The following is a 15,956-nucleotide window of genomic DNA, read 5'->3' as shown; positions in this document are numbered from 1 at the left end:
GATCCGAATGCCATTTCTATCTCACCGAGCAGAAGATGACTGGCTATCTGTCTGAAGGAGTGCTCCAAGGATCCCCTGCCAGGATGCTGAAAAGTTTGACCAATCATCTGAACTCCAAATGCTGAAGATGGGAGGGAGATTCACCTGAATCCCAGATTTAGTTTTGCTTGACACCACTGAACCCGAACAATACTGGTGTGAAGCTTAGAGATCGATCTGCAATGAAGAGCAGATACAATGTTTCAGTTTCCCATATCATCAATGCAGTTTTACTATACTAAATGTTGCCTTCGCTCCCTGTCTGCGTTACTTGCTCCGCCTTTATATAACACATGACACTGGATAGTGAACTGAATACTAGGCTCCACTTTCAAACTGGGAAATATTCATGTACGTAATTCTCATTAGCTGCTCGACCCTTCCACCTGGCAGTAACATGCTGTGTCTTAATGGGATGTGGCCCCTGCTTCATTTGTGTTGCTTTTTCTTGGTATTAATGTGTTAATGTAGCTACAGTCATCTCTGACCTCCTCTGTGCGTTGTTTAGGTGAACAGATCTTCACCTCTCTCAAATATTTGTATTTTATATGCTGTCGTTCCACCAAAATGTAATCCAGTCATATGAGATGCGTGTTAGTATCAGGCCTAAAGGGCTTTGTGGATGTCACAGCCTAGAATGTGGACAGGCAGCCTGTTCGTCATAGCTCTCTAATGTGCAGCGATGTGCCTTGCTGCGCAGCATATTGTCTGTAAAAGGGCAAAGGTTACAGAGATGCTGCTCCCTCTGCAGGGTTCCAGGAAATGAGTGGTTAGATAACGAGCTACGGAAGCCCAATGGAACAAACTGTCTTAACCCCCCACAGTGAAAAACACACACACATACACGTAAGTACGCACACAAACATAGAACTTCAGTGGCAAATGGCTGCATTAGTTTCAACTCATATCATGATAATCACTTCATGATTCCATGCATAGTTTGTATTGGTTTAATGGAAGCCATAATAATGGTATTACAAATATCCTGGAGTGAGCTTAATAACTAAATCCTCAAGATTTACATATCTTGATGCAATTCAATATCTTTCCGTTGCGCTGTATTACTTACCAAAACAAGCTACAAAGTCACACATAATTGGCGCGGCAAAGAAGCTTTAATTTCTCCTCCTTTGAGAAAAACATGTTCCCTGAATTAATGGGTCAATAATGTCAGAAACAGAGGACAATAAATGGACCACAGCACAGTTTGGAAAAAAAGATGGTACCTGTTGGTCCGATCTTCCTGTTCAGCTTCATAACAGGTTCCTTTCTGAACCGATATCCTGGAAGAAATTCAGCAGCAGCACTATAACATTCAATTGAGTTGAGTCCATCACATAACTTTCTTCACAAAACCTATTTTTTTCAATACATCTGACGAAGGCAGCCATTTTAGAAGTTAAATCTCCTCGAATTCAATAAAAGTAAAGTTGATACTGGATTAAATGTTAAATTGAAGATTAAAGTAGTGGTGCAAAGTTCATAAGTAAGCTGTCGTTTCATGAGAGGTTAGCTAGTTTTTAGTTTGCTGCAACATGATAAAAAAGTTCAAAAACATTGACCCTTGTTGGTACAACCCTCTTACATTTCAAAATATGGACTCAATCCTTTTTTAAGGTTGCGTGTGCTTATACATATGCACACGCAACCAGAGAGGGATCACCTGTTGTCACCCATCATTCCACTTTCACACACACACACACACACGCACACACACACACACACACACACACACACACACACACACACACACACACACACACCAGTCACCCCCTAAATCATGGTCTATTCTCAGCCCACAAAAGCTGTTGTTATACATTCCAGTGTCAGCTGACATGAAACTGAGTAGCAGAAGAGAAGCAACGACGAGCATGACTTATTTTTTGATGATGATGAAATCCGAACATGATACAAAGCATAACGCCAACAGAACTTTGTCTTGGTGACATGAACACACATCTAACGCTAAAGTACAAACATGGAGGTCTCATTCAGTGCAAAAATAAAATGGACATAGAACAGACGGCATTAAAAATAAACATCACCACGACATTCTACTTTTCCCAGAGGCTATATGTCAGTGAGATATCCTACCGAGCTTTTGGTAGATTGATGTCTTGGCCAAGTCATCAGTTCAGGAATGAGACCATCGAGAGCAAAGATCTCTGGCTTTGAAGGTGCATGCTAACAAATGAACATATACTATGTTGAGTGATAGTGTGGGACTAGTGAAGAACTTTCCCTGCAGTCATACACATAGTAGGATAGTGGGTTTGCCTTGATGATTCATGAATGATGAATGATTATACAATTTCATCATTAGATTATATAATGTAATGGCATGTCATCAACCCAATATTACTGCTTTAAGTAAGTGAACACAGATACTTCTGTTTGTCTGTTATTTACAACCTGTGCAATGTGTGCTTTATTGTTAGCACCATCGTCTCAGCGGAATGGTGGGATACTGGTGGCTTAAAGACCATAAAAACCTTTTTCAGACTTGATTTTTTTCCCATCAATAAAAATGAGCAACAATCAGTGTTCAACTTAGAAACAAAATTCCTTAATTATTAATAATTTTTACATGTATTTTTACACTTGCAAACTCAGCTACCCTGCTTCATCTGGACAGTGCTCTCATATCAGATTTTGATTCCAATACTGTAATGCTAAATCCTCATTGGTGAGTTACTGTACATAACACCACAGTTTTCAACTGACCCCAACCACTAAAAACCAGAGAAGATACAAAGAAAACAAAATACAGACATAACCACAGGTTATTTTACAAATACGATTTTAGGTCCTTAACTTTTTAAATATCAAAAATCGAGCCAAACATCCAATTTACTTAAAAGCCTGGAGATGAAAACCTATAGCTTCTCCTGGCAACAGCAGTGACACACCATCGCTTGACCTTCATGTAATAGTGTTCCTCTGTTTTTCTTCATTGGACAGAAGCAGCCAAAGAACGAATCAGCCTAAAATGATATTGTATAACTAAATGAGCATCTGCAAAGGCAGCAGACCTTCTCAGTATCATTACAATTCAACCACAGAGCCACAAAGAGAATCAGCTGGGAGAAAACGAGAGCATTGCGCTTGATGTTATTAGAACATAGTTATTTGATTACAGTATGAACAAAACCTGCACCCTTGATGGCTCCTGCCCTGATTGGATGATGTCAGTTAGCTGGATAAAATGTTCCTTGTCTGCAAGTAAATTAGCTCATACATGAGTCAAAAAAAGTTACAAAGCATCAATAAACCTGCGCACTGCAAGGATGATGATGTTGCGGTAATTTAACATTAAGCCTAACTGACAAAACTAAACAAAGTCAAAATGAAGATTCATAGATTTTCAATACTGTAAATCTCTCATAGTAGCTTTACTGCTAGATTTGTCTGTCAGTTTGGTTGACCTTTCCACCAGATGTTGTGATTTCTCTGGATGTAAAAGGTGAAGGCTTTTCAGCGCAACTTCCACGCGTCTCCATTGACAACAATGGATTTGAGGGCTGGATGGTGATACAAATATTTGTGGGTTTGTTTGTGTGTTTACTGTAAGTGTAGAACACCAGTTTACTTTCGTTAACCCCAAGGCGGAGGATGTGAATCATTTCACTTTGCAACCAACCTTGCAAAGTGAAATGAATCTTGATGTGATTTGTCAGTGCAATGTTTAAATATATTGAATTTGAATCTCAACGAAGTCCGTCCAATTTCATTACAGGGGCAAATAACAGCCCTAATATGACATAACATATCCGTGGTATCCATTATAATGTAGTGGCAGCTGGCTGAGTTAGTGAGAGGAATATAGAAGTGGAATGAGCACTATGAACATATACTCCAAAAAAGACATTCATATAACCTCATCATCTTTTTATTTATTTCATTTTCATTTGAACACAATACCGAAGCAGCAAGCCAGGAGAACTCCAATCCCCTCTGTCCTGAATATAGAGTAAATCCCCTCATCCTACCATCACTTGCACAGGTCAAGTGGAGCAGGTGAACGAGAACCTGTGGTTTTAATCAACTTGGTTCGAGGGCTCTTCAAAGGAGCATCTCTCTCTCCTTCTCACTCTGATGGATACAAAAGATGCCAGCTTGTTGTTGAGGAGAGGCGCCAGGCAGGCTACACGGCAGGGTGAATAGCCTCATCAGCACCATCTCCTCCTGTGTTTCGATCCTCCCTCGCTCTCCAATCATGCTAATTACGGCATAGAAGTGGAGTGGGCAACCAGCCAAACACACGCAGAAGCGTACCTCGCACACATGCATACAACCATATATTTGTGCTTGCAGGTCTCGCCATTAAATCGGGTGAAATATATACAGATCACCACATCAGTGCCGTGGGTGCACAATCAAGTGTATGTGTGTGTTTGTGCGTGTGAGATGGAGAGAAAAGATTAGTGCACTTATTTGCTACAGAGACCTGAGTAGTTTTGAGTGCCACACACAATATAGGGAGTCATTCAGTGTCCTTACATTCACTGATGCATCAATCACAGTGCACTTCATTGAGAAAATAAATGTTATTTATACGAATATGTACACATATGGCTGATGCTTTAGCCAGAGTAAATAGCATCATATGTGTTTGTATATTAGGAGAAAGTAAACAAAACTGCAGCGAAGAACAGCTTATATATAATAGCTATACAGCAATATATAATCAATGTAAAGATTGCTCAGCATTGTTATTTTGTGAAAATACTACCTACTCTGGTTGTCCTCATCTTGCACAAACGCCAACCTTTTTCAGTGTTCTCTTTTGTGAATCTACTAAACTTTTGAATGTGACGTTTTGAACTTATGTGAAGAGAACTCACCTTAAATCATGATATAGAAATATCTGTATCTGTATTGTGTTGTAAAATAAATGAACCCATGGAGAGATGTAGTACAGAATAACAGCACATGAGAGTGTGTGTCCTTCAAGGAGACTCTGTGCCCTGAAGAGACATCTTCTTACAGTGTTTGCGCCTGTTCCAAATGGACACCTCTCTCTCAACGTGTTGTCTGAAAACTAAATAACACTGCTTTTACTGAACCTGCCATATAGCTTGATTGATATTTATGTTCTAAATGTAATCTGGGCCCTATTTCTCGTACCTGGCTAAACAAAGTCAAGCACATGTCCTAATCTCCAGTTTAAATTAGCGAGATGATTGACATCATGCTATCTGGGTTTCTTCACGGCTGATCCGCGCTGAAACGTCTCGTTAATTCTAGCCAGACGTCAGTCATCTGGATAAATGCGCGCGCCCGCTCCTCTTCAGAAGGGATAATAATGGAGCACTGACACCGCGATGTTCTAACAGTACAATGGCAAATAAACTCAGAGGAACCTCTTTTTATTTATCTAATGAGAAGCAGGAGATGATCATGAAGGCAAATGAGGAAGTCAATACCGTAGTCATTCACAGCAAACGCGTTGCGAATATTCCAACGTTTTTGCAACATTGTTGCCGTGAACGCAACTTTAACACCTGCCCCGCTGCGAGACATAAGCGTCGCAAATATATCAGACAAGTTAAATGCGTCAGTGTTGAGAAAATGTATCGGCAAATTTGAAGTGCTTCATCACCCAAATCAATCAGATTATATTTACGAATAAATATATACTTATGAGGCTATATGTACTGTATGCACGTATGAATCATGTACTATATATCTGTATATGAGTTTGAATATGTCTATGGGCGGATCAGTATGTATGCATTATTCATAATCAGAAATTCAATCAATTGAAGCAGTGAAAATAAATTGTGTGTGATTCTCTGTATTCTCATCACGATCACCTTAATCATGTTCTACAATAATGATATGTATGGTGTACTAATAGCACTGTCGTATAATTATGAGTGCTTTCAACACATCCATAAGTTTCTTAAGAGCTAAATAAACTTAAGAACAGCGGCATGCAGCGGCTGATAGTCTGTGTCTGAGACGGCGATCAGCTGCGCCTGTGGTGATCAATGTCCGCGGCTCGAGAAGCTCTCTAAATAAATTATTTCTTGCCGGCAAAATCTATATCGCCGCGTACAGGAAGTCATGATGATGTAAAGGATGGATCCTGGTAAACTGAAAGAACTCTCTCCCTATAAAACTAATATAACTAATATCGCTCCTTTATCAATGAGGAAGGGAGCTGACTTTTTTGTCCGTGGGAGTGTCCAGCTTATGCAGTGAATTTCAGTAAGTCTGCCCGGGAGCAGGTTTAAATTTTTGGATGTGTTGCTATGGTGATTTATCTAAGCTTGCTTCGAGAAACCGAGAAAGCCTGACCTACGTCATCTTATCCTGACAATTAGCCCGCTAACTCAGTAAGCCAGGTATGAGAAATAGGGCCCAGAAGGTTGAGAGTCAAGTCTTAAATTAAATACCCGGATAGTTTTGTTTTGGCTCTCTACCCCTGTGCATTCAACTGTGGGCAGCTGTAGCTCATGGTTGACGTTCTGAAGGTTCTGAGGTAGGTGGTTCGTTCCATAGTTCGCATGTCGATGCGTCGAGCAAGACACTGAACCCCGGGTTGCTTCCCGGGCGCCTCACAGGGCAGCACACTGCTCCCTAAGTGCAGAGACCAATTTCCCCAAGGGGATCAATAAGGGATACTTTCTTTCAAAGTTTATGTTTAAGGATGAGGCTGGAAATAGTCTATATCATTCTTATCGTTAACAAACCCATGAAAAACAGACTGCATTACCTTTTTTTGTATTCATTCAGCCTGAAACCATGTTCAAGCTGAATGAAGACGTTTCAAATTATACCTAATGGATTAAAATCGTATAATACAAATAATCCTTTTGGTCCTTGTGGTGCTCAGAAAAATGTGTTTTAAAGATGATGTGCGTGGGAAATGTCATTTAGACCAGTGTGGGTCACATGATTCCTCAATATTGAACGTGACCACAAAGCCAAAATCACCTAAAGGCCCAGAATTGTTCCTGTATGGTCAGTAGGAAGACAATGCCCCCACTATGTTCCCATATCATGAAATGCTTTGTCAGTTACTAATAAGGGAAAGTATTTTCTCACAGATCCATGTTTTGGGGGATTATCACAAATCCAGTCAAAGTCTGCATAGGAAGGATGGGCGGGCGGGTGTATGGACACGTCAAACAACTAATGTACCACGTCAAACCAAAAGTAACGTACTTATTTTATTTATTATTTTAAGCTAAATCCGAAAGTATTGCAAGAAGTATTACAGCATTGTTGATTTAGTTTTTTTCAAGATTTGTTGACAATGAGAAAAATATTTCACAGCCATATACTTTAAAATGCTTACTGTCAGCTTTAGTTTCAGATTACATTGACATCCAAACCACCTTGTGGAACTGTTGAATGCCTGGGTACAGGGCTAAAACTCATACTGTTCCCTCAAGATTCTCTTTTAATCCCTCTAATACCCTAAAGCTGAAAGTCAGCACTCTCAACAACTCTCATTTGAAATCCAATGTGCAGGGATATAAAGCTGTCTGATACTGTGCATTATGTGACCAATAATATATTTTTGATCATATAAGTGAGTGAATACTGTACATGGGAGAGAAATATCAATCTGAAACATAGACTGAGTAGAAATGTTGGTTGAGACATCATTTGTAACGGCTCTGTTTCTCCACGATTTCAATCATGCTTTTGTCATTTAAAAAGAAGAAAAAACAGAGTAAATCTTGTGTATCTTTTGACTGCTCTGAGTTTAATGTCTATCTGTTATAGCACCTTTAATGTCAATGACTATTTGTGGAGTCACATTTACTGTACAGTGGGTGATCTAATTCTTGTTCTTCTGTGATCGTTGGCAAAATCTGGGTATCAATTTGAATGTCTTCTATTAAAACAAATTACAGTATTCATTTCAAGCAACAGAATGTGATTTTTTCCTCCAACAGTTGCGACTAAAAGATGGAAGCAAACATCTGGCACAGAAAGTACCGTATATCTCCCAAAATGTTCAGAGGGAGAATAGAACAAACAACAATTCACTCTGTATATGTTTCTGCCACGGCTCACTCTCTGTCTTTGTGTATCCTGACCCACGGTATGAGTGCACAGAGATGACAGGGAGGATGATGAGGAAAAGGCATCGGGGATGGTGTGTGTGTGTGTGTGTGTGTGTGTGTGTGTGTGTGTGTGTGTGTGTGTGTGTGTGTGTGTGTGTGTGTGTGTGTGTGTGTGTGTGTGTGTGTGTGTGTTACCAGGCAAACAAACAACAAGAGGCTGAGTGTGTTGATGGTGTCAGATAAAAACATGTCTGTGCTGCACTGGACCTTCAGAGAGAGCACACTGCATACATATTAAACCACAGCTGAGCTGCCTTCATAGGCATGAACCTTCTGTCAGTTATAACACCAAGAGCCTCCCTGTCATGTAAATACAACATTACATTTGATTACTTACTTTATGAAAAAGAAACAGAACAAGACATATATGTTTTCTTGTGGAGATTTAGAAGAGAAGATCAATACCACGTGTGTGTCTATACACTCAATATGAAGCTAGCTTACCTTAGCATTAAGAGGGGAAGCAGGTTAAAACAATGAGCCTGGCTCTGTCCAGAGTCACTGCATCCAGACCATAGCCTGTATACAATTTGGACATATTTGTCTTGATGTCACCCATAGGTTTCTAAGTACCCGTTGTGATCCTCCATCTTGGCAGTTACGATAATGCCTTACTCTTAAAATGGGCAAAGAGATGGATTGTAGGTGGAGACAGCTAGCAGCTAGCGACCTTCGAGACTGCACCCACCTGTCACTCAAAGTAATTCAATTATGGATGAGGATGTCGTATGTGTACAGATTGTAAAGCCCACTGAGGCAATCTTGTGATTTGTGATGTTGGGATATACCAAGGCAATGCAATTTAATTGAATTACATTGAATTTGCATACAAGTTCACTCCTGTACAGTTATCATGAACAGGGATATAAGGGTAGATCAAAAATAATGTTTTGAACCGTAAACTGGTTTATTTATGCTTTAAAGTTGGGCATTTTAACATGCAGGTCAATGGGGATTGACTCACTTTTTGAACCACCCTCAGGTGGCCATTTGAGGAACTGCAGTTTTTGGCATGTTTTTGGCAGACGTGTTCATCTTTTCATCCAACTGTAGGCAAGAAAGCAAATTAGCATATTTCCCAATTTCTTGAAGAGCAAATTGATTAGAAGACTTCACTCTGGTACTTCTATAATTTAACTTTCACAAATGTTTCTTTTAAATAATGAAATATCTCAAATACATTGAGTCTAATGGATTCAGAAAAGAATGAAAACCTGAAAAGCAGAGAGAAAAAACATTAAAATATCTAATGCACAGCAGCATTTACAAAATGGTAAATAGATGTAATTTGCAGTAAATTGGCTGAAACGTGCAAAACCAGTAGTTTCTTTAAGCTGCCGATCCAGTTTCTGTTATTGTTTGATATAATTGAATGTGGACATTTCATTACCCAAACGTATTAGGTGTTATGCCTAGAATAGAGTTATCTTCAGAATAGAAAAAGCCTCTAAAACCAATTCCAGACCCCGTTGGGAGAGTAAATGTCTCCACTGAAAGCCAGCAGCTTGGTGATGGATGCTTTATTTATATTTTACAGACTGAAATGATGGGCAGACACATGATAAACAAATAACCTCACCTGACCACTGGCTGTGTTTAGGGAGGACCTCCAATAGTATGAGAGATAAACCACAGCCAATGTAGGATTTATAAGAAAAGGTCATACTAAGCAGGTCTCCTGTCAGCCTTTGGGAAGCTCAGCCTTGCACTGCATCTGGTTCCTGTCATTTTCCAAACCAGCAGAGAGAGATTCCGCAAGCACATGTCTGAAGTCTGTCAGAGGAACCACAAGCTCCAGGTAGCACCATCTGTGCTTCTTTTCATATTCTCCCTTTTGTCCTTCTCCCATACAAAGCACTTTACTCAGAAGGAGGGGATTTTTAGGAGATCAAAAACCCAATGCATGATTGTTTTACAGTTTTTTTCAGGCGCTACCAAGCGTTTGTTCAACCAGTGGTCACATTTTCAAAACTCTAAACACAATTAGCACAGCATCGGCCTTTTGTGGCCATACCATTCACACATTTCATGTCGTTTTCAAACAATATGCAGTCAGTGGACACATTTCCACAATGCTTACATTTTCTTAACAGACAAGCTATACCTCCCAAACAATTATCGAATGTTTTTGTATTATTTACGAATGTTAACACACAACATCCCACAATGGCAAAAACAATATTCCAAACCTTAGATACAGTCTAAAAACCTCTTCTGATATCAGTTCTAAAAACAAAATATCAGTTCTAAAACAATATATCTCAGCTGATAATAAACAAACAATTGAATAATTGACACACAGCTAATTTATGTTGGGTAAATTGGGCAAACCACAGCTGATTCCAGTCTGGCTTAGACTCAGTGGCATTACTTATATAGTAAAAGGAGGACTTTGAGGAAACAGGAAAAGACAAACACTGTAATGTCTGGACGAGGAAGAGTAAGAGCAAGGGGCCCAGGGAGAAGAGCAGGCAGTGAGAGGTGCAATGAGAGGTGCAGTGAGAGGTGCAGTGAGAGATGCAGTGAGAGGAGCAGTGAGAGGTGCAGTGAGAGGTGCAGGTGCAGTGAGAGGAGCAGGGAGAGGAGCAGGCCCAAAGAGAGGGCAAGGTAGAGGTGTAAGAATGAGTGGTGGTGGCGGCATTCCAAAGGCTGCAAGAACAGTAGTCTGAGATGGAATTCGTGCCACTATCATTGACCATGTAATCAACCACGGTCTTTTACTAAGAGAGGCTGGTGAAAGAGTGCAGCCCAATTTGAGGCGGTCAACGGTTGCCTCCATTATACATATCTTTCAACAAACCAACAGGTGAGTATTGCATTTTACATGGATTGTTTCTATTCTCACTTGACAAGTCAATAAGGCCAAATAGTAATGCATATGTTGAATTTTATTTTCCCTCTAAAGAATGCAATGTCTTCCTCCCTCTGGGGGAAGAGGAAAGCTCCTCACTAATGATCAAGAGCTTGCCATTGTAGAAATGGTTGTTGCAAATAATGCAATAAAACTGCATGAAATTCAACGTAGAATTGTGGAGGACCATGAGATATTTGACAATACCGATAACATCACCCAGGCAAAAAAAAGTATACTTTTGTATATTTAAAGTATACTTACATTTTCAATAGTATATTTAAAATATACTAGCAAAGAAGTATACTTTCGGCAAATATACAAAAAGTATACTTTGTATATGTTTGCAGAAAGTACACTTCTTTGATAGCACATTTCAAGTATACTATCATAGAAGTGTACTTTTTGCAAATACACAAAGTATACTTTTAATATACAGTATATTATGTGTACATTTCTTGAGAAAAATGTGAATTATTAGTGATCATGTGTGTCGTAGAATGATGCACCGATTATAACCTTTATAACCCATTATAACCTTTCCAATTGTTTAAATGATCAAAATTGTAGTACACAAATAGCTACTTCAGCGATTGTGATGTCACGTTTAATAAGTCCATATTGACAAAGAGGTATCATGTTACAATACATCTTTCACACAAAACCATTTAAACAAATCATTACAAACACACCACAAAATACAGGTCCACACTTTTTAATCCCGTTCAACATTGTTTGGAAGTGGAATGACATACATTTTGTCTTTGGATTTAACCAATACACATTTACGTTTCAGTGATTGAGGATGCACAGCAAATACATTATAGGTGAAAGACACTTCCTTTATAAATGTGGAGGATATATTTAGCTGAATATCTCAACAAAGCTTTCTTCCACTCTTGGCAAGCTCTTTCACTAATACACAAAATCTATGTGTTTTTAGAAGCCATCAGGCTCATGATTTCACAGAATGTTCCATCGCTTAACTGTACAATTGCATTATTTCTCATTTTAAGGGTTGTGTTGTTATACGAATGATAAACAACATTGCAACAAATGAAACGGTCATAATATAAACGGTCACCCCTAGGAAATGTTTAATAGCCATCCTCTCCAGCACAGATGTGCACAGAAATGTATGTCAGATTTTTCTAAAACATCCACTATTTGGATTGATAGGCTAAGAACCAGAAAGTAAGACCCAACCCTTGTCAAATTCTGCTTTACAAGAAGAACTGATTTTTGTCTCGAGACGGCTCCAAAAATATGTTCTTCTTGTCCGCGTAATGGTTGTGAGGCGGAAGCCTCACAAACATATATAACATATATACGCGGACATTGTCGAAAACACTGAGTGCGGCTTAAGCAGCTCTACACTGTTCCCTTTGAGAGGAACAGTGAGAGTCAAGGAGCTACGACAACAATATGTCCAGGTATAGTGTATATTCAATTCAATGTCCAGTTCTATAAGCTTTGCACTTTTCAAGTAGGTAACCTACACAGTAATCTGTTACAGTATGGTATACAGTAATGACATGATTTACATAAACTTTGTTTCAGAGAGTTATGGATTTGGAGGCCAACCAGGCCCCTCATGAATTCATATACATAGATGAGGCAGGCTTCAATCTGGCCAAAAGGCGTCGACGTGGACGAAATGTCATTGGAAAAAGGGCCACAGTTGTGCCAGGACAGAGAGGCGCAAACATTACCATGTGTACAGCAATTGCAAATGCAGGATTACTCCTTCACATATGTCAGGTTGGATCAGGAGGATCAGGAGGGTGAAAACATGAGGACCTTTGTAATCACCTGGGACAATGTGGCTTTCCATCATGCACAAGCAATAACAACATGGTTTGAAGTCCACCCAAGACTGGTACGTCTCTTCCTTCCACCCTATTCACCTTTCCTCAACCCCATAGAGGAGTTATTTTCTGCATTGAGGTGGAAGGTTTATGACCATCAGCCACATGACCAGATGTCCCTCCTTGAAGCCATGGATGCTGGCTGCAGGGACATCACAGTTGATTGCCTAGGGTGGATCCGACATTCCAAGCGGTTTTATCCCAGGTGCATCGCCTTGGATAATATCAGATGTGATGTTGATGAAAACATGTGGCCTAACCCTGAAGATCGCAGAGACAGATACAGATACAGATACAGGAATGTTGTGCTTTTTTTTAGCTCACCTCCCCTCTCCCCTTTTTATCTGGGCTTTTTGATGTTGTTTTTTTGTTCAGAATGCTCTTGTGTTTCATGGATATTTTGTTCACTGTAAGCAATACTGTAAAAAAAATTCTGTTCTATCATACTGTAAACAGTATTTATACTGTACCTCCTGTAGTAAAGGGAAAAAAACTGATTTGCTTTTTACTGGAATGCTTTTGAATGTGAACATTACATGTGGACATACAGTTCCCAACCAAGGGACATTTAGTGTAAAAACAGTGAATTGCATGTTTTGCATGCAAATACCTGTAAAAACTGAAACATAAAAGTCTATGAAGTTTTTGTAATGTCAGTAATAGCCAGTATTTTGAAACCTGGTGTACTTTGACTGCAAGGACCTTAAACAAGAGTTATTCTTTGACAGAATAATTTCATTTTGAGTCAGATTTCCAGTGTTTTGGTAAAGTTAGTGTGTGCAGAGAAAGATGTGTTCTATTTTGAAATGAGTTATTATATATTTAACAAAATGTGTTTTTGAGAAGAAAATTATCCATTTGTGGTTTGTAGGTGTGAGTCTGTGTTAAGAGTTTAGAAAAAGTATCTGAAGTATGGGTAAGCGCTTGTTAGCGATTGAAAAAAAACTGTAAATAAAGGTAAAGTAAATTGTGTTTAACAGAGGGTAACCATGTGGCAAAAAATATATAGCTTTATAATTAGATTTTGATAATCAAATCGACAGACTAACCAGAAATATAGGTAGCCTCAAATGTATATCAATTTGTTTGCAGGTTTTATGGCCTTGCAAAGTATGGCAGTTATTTCAGTCGGGAACAGATTATTATGTGAATGTTCTATATGTAGTGTCACTCCCCACAAGGAAACTGAGTGACAATAATTAGATTCCTTACACGGACAACTTAGACGTATATGGATACTGGGGTGCAGTTGGCCTTTTTGAAATGCTGTCATGGGATGTCAACAAACCAAGAACAATTTGACCAGTTAGGCTATTTCATTAGTGTTCTATATGTTAATTTAACCAGAAGCTTCACTGCCCATGTTAACCAAAAGAGCTGTTCAGAAAGATTACAAAGACGAGCTCTGCATCACCGGGCCCATTGTGTGTGTGTGTGTCCCTCACTCCCAGAGCAAATTAAACAGCAGGTGAGAAAAACAAACAATGATGACTATAGTAAACATTTCAATTCAGAATTGATGCGTAATCTGATCAGTTCTTCTGGTCTGCTTTTATAGAGACCACCAATCAAACTATAATAGAAAGAATATCAACGGATAACAATCAGTGGCCAATGGATCGGGACACCGATGATCTCACCAAAATGCATCAACAAACTTAAATAAAAGGCAAATTATTTACAACACAAAACATACAAATTGGGTATAAATCCATTTACAGCCGACATTATCAAAAATATGCATGCGATGTTGACTACAGAGGTGACGTTTCGCACGAGCCATTCAGACGAGCTTTAACCTGTTAACGTTCTGCCGTCCCGCGGGCGTCCTTTACTGGACATTCTAGTGTACACTGTACCCCCTATTTATAGTTCGGTACGAGTTCGGTCCAAGTTCCATATGTTTCAGGAAACCTACGATTCTTGTGATTTCAGCTGTGCAATTTGTTTCAAGGTCAGACCACCACAGCAGCTACAAACGAGACTTTTGTCAGACAACAACAAACAAACAAACGATAGCAAAAGCCAGGCAACTCACCGATGATACACATATAATTGCAATCAATTTGGTCAAAAGTAATAAAACACTGCTGTAGTTCAAAGTAAAAGTTAAATTAAAATCTTAAGTTATAAATCTTAAACTTTCTCTCCGTCAAACTGATGTAACGTTACTGTGAATAAATAATAAATCATAAAGATTGCTCGTTAGATTCTCAAAACTGAATTATATCTCATGTTTAATCGATACGGAGACATCGGAGCCAGTGGATCATTTCAAAAAGTCCTGCCGGGATCAGACTGCTGTTGGCGGGCAGCAGAGCGCTGACGGCCCGGTGCCGGTGGGGATCACTGTCCCGCGAGCAGGAACTCAAACTGTTGCCGTATCTTTTTAAGTAGTCTGATTCTTGACAAACTGACCACAGATTTGATGCTTAAACAACTAACTTCTCGCCTGAAAACATCCTAAAATGACATTTTGTGACTCAATAACAGTAGTATTCAGAGAACGCCAACTTCCAGTTGTGTTTTCTCATCCGCCATTGTTCGTGGTGCGAAATGCATTCCAGCCAATCCGAAGACGAGGATTGTAACCAATTAGATGTAGAGATGGATGGTGACTGGATCCGCCCACTTACTGTCAAAAAGAAAATCTACTCGAGCGCGAGCAGGTTAAAGCTTCGAGAGCGAGCAGGTTCAAACTTCAAGAAGGACTTTTGCTCTCGTGAGCGGGGATTTTGCTCTCGTAGTGATGTAAAAGCGCTCGTCAAAGTAAATTACGCGCGCAGCTGTTTGATTTGCGCTCTCGTGGAGCTCATTTGCGCTCTCTAGTTTTTTCATTGATTTGCCCCCATAGAGATCGCTTCTTGAAGGTTGTAAAAGAGTAAACTGATGGTTCAATTACCACCATGAATGAGAAACGCATGCATGTGTATGAGATGCAAAGTTCACCGGCTCCAGTGGCCAACGTGCTTCACCAATAAACGACACAAAAAGTCAACAAATCAAGTTGTCAATACTGTAGTGTTTTTTAAGCTTAGTTTGTCACATTTGGACTTACACATCTATGTAAAATGAGTTGTTTGTGTGTACATTAAAATGCATGAAATAGCATCA

Source organism: Taurulus bubalis (genome assembly GCF_910589615.1).
Source record: "Taurulus bubalis genome assembly, chromosome: 8".
NCBI classification, from domain to species: domain Eukaryota; kingdom Metazoa; phylum Chordata; class Actinopteri; order Perciformes; family Cottidae; genus Taurulus; species Taurulus bubalis.
Note: the sequence above shows the minus strand (reverse complement) of the source record.